Source organism: Euprymna scolopes, chromosome 4 (genome assembly GCF_053919585.1).
Source record: "Euprymna scolopes isolate OS-2025 chromosome 4, ASM5391958v1, whole genome shotgun sequence".
Taxonomy (NCBI): domain Eukaryota; kingdom Metazoa; phylum Mollusca; class Cephalopoda; order Sepiida; family Sepiolidae; genus Euprymna; species Euprymna scolopes.
The window spans coordinates 3822002-3830497 of NC_136485.1; positions in this window are offsets into that span (position 1 = coordinate 3822002).

Genomic DNA, 8496 nt, shown 5'->3' on the forward strand with positions numbered 1-8496 from the left:
ACACACACATGTCGACGAATATGGTCCACGAGAAATTCGACATCTGGACTTTATAGCCCAATATTCTACCGATATACGGTACGTAAAAGAACAAGAAAACGTTGTATCTGACGCTTTATCTCGCGCAACAATTGCTTCTTTAAATTCCACTCTACTAAGTGTGGAATTAATAGCACAAGAGCTATTAACCGATACCATGCTCCCAGCTATAATGGAAAAAACTTCACCGAAGCTGAAAGAAATGCCGATACCATTCGGAACAACAAATTTCTATTGCGATGTTTCAAAAAAACACCCTCGCTGTTATATTTCACCTCGCCTCAGACGACAAGTTTTCCAGCACTTCTACAATTTGTCCCACCCAGGAAAATGTGCCATTGTGAAATTAATAGAGAACGTTTTGTTTGGCCAAATATGAATACGGACATCCGTAGTTGGACCAAAACTTGCATTCCTTGCCAAAAAAACGAAGTTCACAGGCACACAAAATCACCTTCAGGAACTTTCAGTGTACGAGACGCTAGGTTTACTCATGTTCATATCGACTTGGTTGGACCCTTTCCCACTTTAAAAGGACATACCCACATCCTTACCATAGTCGATAGATTCAGCAGATGGCCGACAGCAATACCAGTGAAAGACATATCAGCCGCAACAATAGCAAGAGCGATTTTACAAGATTGGATAGCGATTTTCAGAGTGCCCTCTGTAATCACAACGGACAGGGGCTCACAGTTCCAATCAACTCTTTTCGCTGAATTCAACCATTTGTTGGGAACAAAGCACATTAAGACTACTGCCTACTATCATTATGCAAACGGCATGGTGGAACGATTTCATAGACAAAGGCATCTTTGGCTATGAACGAAAACAAATCGGACTGGTCAGATAACTTACCACTCATTCTCTTAGCAATTCGCAACACTGTGAAGGAAGATTTGCAGAGCACACCTGCAGAATTATTTTTCGCATCACCAATAATTTTACCAGGACAATTCTGGTAAAACATTACAGACATTTCCCCAACGACAACTTTTGTGACGGACTTAAAACACAAAATGTCACGATTAAAATTTACTCCAACCAAAAGCCAGACACGAACATTTTCATTCCAAGCGATACTCATACCTGTAAATACGTTTTTATCAGGAACGACGCAGTAAAAATCCCACTACGTCCAAATTATTCCGGACCTTATTTAGTTCTCGACGGAGGTAAAAAGTATTTTACCATATTAAAAAGAGAAAAAAAAAAAGACACTATTGCAATAGACAGAGTTTAACCTGCGTTCATAGGCGAACTATTACACATTTCTTCTTGTCCAATACAAGAACATACACACTCAGAAACAGACAAAGAAATTACAAAAAACAACACACCATAAATAAATAAAAAACTGGTCGGAAAGTTCATTGACCAAAACATTTCAATACATAACTTATTAAAAAATATATACATTATAAAAAAACGAAATACGTTTCTCTTGTATATATATATTTTTTTCTCCCCAGGTGGGGGGGGGGAGTCTTGTTCGAACATATTTTTTCCTGACATATACACACCCATATGTACGCACGCACATACGCCTACACATGCACGCATATACACATCCTCATACACGCACACATGTACGCACACATACGCGCACAAGTACGCACACATGCGAAACGTCACTTCCCCTGAAAGGAATTCTAGACATGCGCAGTCAGAACACTCACCCCAATATAAAGGTCCACAACACTATTCAACTTCCTCTTTCTTCCCTTTTGCCTGGTTTCTTCAACCAGGCAACTTCGGCATCCATAGCTCTTGGTTTGAAGACTTTTCCACGTGGATGACTGCTATCATAAACGCACGGTTTTGCTGAGGCAAACACTCCCTTTCTATTTTCCTTTCTACGTGCGGGACGGCCATTTCTCGCCCTTGGCTTCATTTCTTTCTTTTCCACGCATGTAGTCGTCAACGCCTGAATGAACACGTATTACACCTAAACCATTTTATTTTCAACAGAAAATAAACGACATATTTATTTCATCCCGCAATTGAGTTATTGTTTCCTCCATTCCATTCGTTTCATTATTTTATTTTGAAACGGGATTAGGATTTATATGTCCTAGTCTTCTACAAACTCTCTCTTCCGCTCAGCCTTAAACATAACAGACGTATCCGAGTAAGTTTTCTATTTCTCTTCATTTCGGTTATTGCTAATTCTGCTACACTAACCCTTATCCTCGAGTGGCCTCCGGGACTTGATAACTGGTGATCCCTTTGTGAAATAAAAAAATTCAAAATTTAGATGAATTGGTTAGCTCACCTTGAAAACATTTTTCATAACTATTTTCTTTTATCACGTGTACAAATATTTTTTCCTTTGTGAAATTTACTTTAGTCCATCTTCCAAATACAATCAAAAAGTAGTTGGAAACCTACAAAAAAACAGCTTTCAACCTATGTCCCCCCCATCTTTATTCGGCCATTTTTGCATGTACATATACTTGACAAGTATAGCAACCTGAATTTCTCGTGGTTTATGGTCCAGACTTGTCAATTGCGAGCAGTTGGACCATCGTTTATGAAATAATTTCTAGGAGTCTTATTCCTACTAAGTATGAGTCATTCTGGGGATTTTATGTGTAAGCCGGATATATCGCCGGTCAAACAGACGTTATTAGTTGCAGTAGTCATATTCTCTTTCGCAGACATCGCCGTTAGACAGACATGTTCTGTTTTGGAAATTAATCAATGTTACGTTCATGGGCTAGTATCAGAATAAAGACGACACCAGACTGATAGTAATGGGATAGGGCAGTGGTGGTGGTGGTGGTTGGTGGGGGTTATACATAACACAGGCATTAAGTATCGGTGCAAGCCTGTTCTAGTATCACACAATACACGCGTTCACATCTCAAGCCACTTTTCTTGTCATACACATACGTGCACACAAACATACGAGCGCACGTACACACATGTACATATATTCACGTTCGAATACATACACTCACATTCACGTGCATACTTGTATGCACACATTCACGCACACGTACGCACACATGGGCACCGTCACTTCCTTTAGCGGAAATCCACACATGCGCAAAAGACCAACGGAAACAACTGCAAAAGCAAGAGACCTGAGCTGTTTCCTTCTTTTCGATTCGGCTCCCGACCTAGGCAGTCGACGGACCAACTACTCCGTCCAGGGCACGCTCCCGCGTGCTCCACATCCGCTGCTATAATGTGTGGGGCAAGAGCCAACAGACAGTATGTACACCTTACACACTTTCTCTCTCCATGGCATGGATTGACTTTCTCACTCTCTTTCTCTCTCTACAACAATAGACTTTCCTTTTCACCAGTTAACAGCAAGAGACGCACGACAAACTAAACATGTGCTGTACCCTTTTCTTTCATTTGTTTCTTCATGAAATAAATTCTAGTTCGTTTATTTCAATAAGCGTGTTGTTCGTTTCTTTCTCAATTCAATTCATTTTTCCTATTGTACGATTGGGGGATATATATAATATATCCACCAGTCTGCTACAAATTGGTGACCCAAACGTGAGATGAACACGCATTTCCTGCTATACCACCAGTCCACAACAAACTGGTGACACCCGAACGTGAGATGAACACGCATTTCCTTCTTTACCACAAGTCTCACAACAAACTGGCGACTGACTGACGAGAAACGAACACGCATGGTGACCCTACCTTTTTCTTGAAATAAATTGTTTTCAGCGAGACGCGCATTTTATTTGATGAACAAAAAAGCGAACTTTTCAACAAAGAAAAACAAGTGAACTACTACTGACAATGAACAACAATAACGAAACCCCTCGTTAGAGTCGGCAGAAAATAAACACAGAGCTGTCGACTTCATACCGAATATAAAGAAAAATTCGAGCTCAACAAACATTTTGCACGGTTTCCTGACATTACCCAGTAACAAACGCGAGGAGCAAAATCACATGGGCTTATAAACATTCTCTCCCACACAGCAGAGGCAACAACAAAGTAACAATAATAGGACATTCCTATTAACACATAGGAAGAAGTTGAATCAACAATACAAGTTGAGATGCACCACGCACACGGATAAACTCACAACTGTAAGTTTCGTTCAGAGCCAGCAACTGGACACTCACCATTCAACACGAATGAATGTGCAACAAGCGCCCGTACAAACAATGTACACACACTACTACAGACTCACTTGCAGAAGACTCATGTCAACACAAATAAAATTTTCCTTCCAAACGAACAATTCACTTCATTGTCCAAGAAACTCATTGCACATGTCAGCACAAAAAAAAACAAACAAATGTCACCCTAAAAAAAAGTACACGCCTTTTCCATGCGTAAGTAAATACTTTTTTTGTGAACACACTCCGTTTTTGAAACAACCACACCAACAGCAAAAAAACAAACAGGACGAAAAGTCAATCGCCCAAGACATTAGTTATTTTTAAAGAAAACAAAATACATTGCATTTTTTTTTTTTACTGGGACGGGGAGTATTGTGCAAGCCTGTTCTAGTCTCACACAAAACACGCGTTCACATCTCAAGCCACTTTTCTTGTCATACACATACACGCACACAAACATATGCGCGCACGTATGCACACGTACATAGTCAAGGAATGGGATTAGTCCAGGGGATAAGGGTACATGAAACCAATCGAGTGAAGGAACCAGTCTCCAAAAGATAATGTCTATTTTCTGGCTACACACACGTGTCACCAAAAGGATCAAGCACCAGCCCAAAGACTCTTTGGTAGAAGGACAAGGTCAACAGTGCAGCTGTCGAATTAAAACTTAAGCCCCTCTACCCCTACTCAACTGATGAAGCATGGAGAAAACAGGATAGGAAGCTTAGACACCATGAGATGAAGAAAGAGCTAGAAAGGCCTCAACGTTGCTGACAACGTTAAAGTCCAGCCATCCAATCCCTACACAAGAGAGTGAAGGGAAGTAAAAGTCCGAAAACGAATGACTGGCAGGTCCTATGAAGTAGAAGCAAGAGACGGGCAACTATATTGCCAAAACGGGCGATTATTGCGCAAAACGCTCAAGTCAAAACACTCCTTCCCAGGACATCATCAGACAACACGAACAACTGATGCTCACTTTTAGTCCCAAATACAGCCTGAAAAACCTATACTACAAAGAGCAAAGATTCCACAGGAAAACGAGTCAACTGAAGACAGTATTTATCAAAAGAATGACAGCTAACAGCTGACTACGTGCTCAGGACGTATTATTTCAAAACCTGCACACTACAACGAATGAACAATCCACCCTCCCCATGTTACAATTCAAAACTCTGCCCCTAACCTCTTCCACCTACGAAGAAAATAAAATGAACAAACATTATCCTTGACGGAGGGGAGATGTTACGTTTAAACAAACCCTCACCATTGCCCTGTTTAGCTCTCTCCCCTTTCTACATATCTCTCCTATAAAAAGAAAAATTCTCATTGTAAGATGGCCGATCAATAAAGCCGCTATTACTATTAGTCCTGTGTCGTCTTCATTCTGATACTAACCCATGAACGTAACAGCCTTGTGGGAGCCTTTCCTAGTCTCACACAAAAACACGCGTTCACATCTCAAGCCATATTTCTTGTCATATACACATGCGCACACAACGATACGCGCACATGTACACACAAGTAGATATATTAACGTTCGCGTACATACACTCACATTCACGTGCATACACACACACGCTAACGTACACACATTTACTCACATACGCGCACACGTATAAACACATGGGCGAGGTCACTTCCCTTTAAAAGAAATCCACACATGCGCAAAAGACCACCGGAAACAACTACAAAAGCAAGAGACTTGAGCTGTTTCCTTCTTTTCGATTCAGTTCCCGATTTGGGCGGTCAACAGACCAACCGCTAGGTGTGTCAGAAATCTTGTGAAAAATATTGAATAATTCCACCCCATCTTTCCAAGCTTATAACTCCTCGAAAAATGTAATTCAAGCCCTATTTTTTTCAATTTATAGAGCAAGGACCAAGGTTTCATGAAAAAGAGAAAAAAAAACAAAAAAACGACGTGTTTTTTTTAAAAAAAAAAAAGGTGTTAAACTTTGGAATTCTAAAAAACACTACTTTTTTGTTTTAAATTTGAATATATTATTTATTGATCTTTTATCTTCAATTTGTGATATATAACACTTTGGTGAGTAAATTAATTATTTACCTTTTAATAGACATTTCAAAATGGGAGGCGAGAATTAATTCGACCCCTGTCTTTCCAAGCTTATAACTACTCGAAAAATGTAATTCAAGCCCTAATTTTTTCAATTAAAGGAGCAAGGGCCAAGGTTTCATTTAAAAAAAAAAAACAAAAGAAAAAATAAACAACGTGGTTTAAAAAAAAAGGGTTTTAAACTTCGGACTTTACAGGAAAAATTCTAAAAAACACTACTTTTTTGTTTTAAATTTGAATATATTATTTATTGATCTTTTATCTTCAATTTGTGATATATAAAACTTTCGTGAGTAAATTAATTATTTACTTTTTAATAGACACTTGAAAATGGTGGAGGGGCGTGAATTAAAAAAAAATGTTGTCTAAAATATTATATTCGGTTTATTGGAAAGAGCATAAAATTTCACATTGACCCTGAAAATATCGTCAAATATATAATCAATAGAAGAATTTTGATAGATTTTTAAAGTTTAAAAATTGAAAAATACTGAGCTCGTAAAATTTAATTAATTTCATTACTGTTTTTAAAAAATAAAAAAATATTTTTATTACTTTTAAAACTTTAATAGTTTATTTTGGAAGTATAATCCATAAAGAAAATAAACAACGCACTTTTAAAAGAGAAATTATGAGTTTTTTATATTTTATACGCAGTTTTGTGTTAGGCATGTCAAAAATTCCTACAAAAATTCTGATACACCTAACCAACCGCTCCCTCCGGGGCGTGCACCACACGCTCCGTGTCCCTTGCTATTATGAGTGGGGCAAGAGCCAATAGACACTACATACACCTTACACACTTCTCTCTCTATGGCCTGGATTGACTTTCCCTCTCTATAACAAACGACTTCCCTTCCCACCAGTTAACAGCGAGAGATGCACGCCACCCTTTTCTTTCATTTTTTTCTTCACGAAATAAATTCTAGTTCGTTTATTTTAATAAACGCGTTGTTTGTTTCTTTCTCAATTTAATCCATTTTTCCTATTTTGTATGACTGGGGGATATACGAGGGGCGTGCAATAAGTAATGCCCCTGACCTACTTCCCATAGCAGTAGAGCAAGGAAACTTTGCACAGTTATTAGTCTTTCTCTACATAGGAACCACCCAGAGTTATGCATTTCTCCCATCGTTTGATGCAGTTCTGGAGACCGTTTTTGTAGAACACCCCAGGTTGGTCTTCCAACCGCGACGTGACTTCAGAAATCAAGGCTGCATCATCTAGGAAATGTTTTCCTTTCAAAAACAACTTCATGGCTAGGAAGAGATGAAAGTCAGAGGGTGCAAGATCAGGAGAGTAGGGAGGGTAGGGCAGGATTTCATAACCACATGTCCGTGGTTTTGATCTGGCGACATGCGAGTTGTGGACTGGAGCTTTGTCCTGCAGGAGGAGGGTACCTTTGCTGATCTTGCCCCGCCTCTTGATTTTGCTAGCTTCCCTTAATTTCCTCAAAATTGAAGCATAATAGGCTCCTGTAGTTGTGGTACCTTTTGCCAGGAAATCTGTCATCACCACTGTAGGGTATATGGTTAGAAAAGAAGAAAAAAATCTGCATCGCTCTTTGGGAAAGAAGAAGGAAAGGATGGCCAGCGCATTTGTATATGCGAAGGACATCTTGGAAAGGCAGAGCATGATGGGAGAAGCTTCTTTTTTCCCCTGTCTCTTCCTTTTTTTTCTAGATAGGAGGATATAAAAGCAAGGGAAAATTCCCTGGGGCAGCAGAGAGAAAAGAGTCGTGAACATCTCTTGAAAAGAATTTTGTATTGCTGACGTTCGGATAGTGCGGTGTGACATTGGTGGCGAGAGGCCACGTGTGGTCGATTGGAAAAGAAGAGGGCAGAAACGTGCTGTTGTCGAGAGAGTGACTCACTCCTTCCCGAATCCTGATTATAAGGTCCTGTTCCCAGAAGACTGTGAGCATGACCTTGCCAGCAGAGGGCTGCACCCTTGCCGTCTTTGTAGGTGGTGAGTCCAAGTGCATCCACTGCATTGACTGGGCTTTGGTCTTTGGATCATAGTGATGGACCCAGGTTTGAACCTGTGTATTCAGTCTTTTGAAAAACTTTGACTCATCTTCTTGGCACATCTCCAAATTCATCCTCAAGCACTCAACGAGTTCTCGCTTCTGGAATGGTGTGAGCAACCTGGGAATCCATCTGGCAGACACCTTATGCATATACAAATGGGCATGAATGATAGTTTCCACAGACCCTGTATTAATCTTAACATCTTGGGCTATTTGGTGAATAGTAGTGCACCGATCTTCCA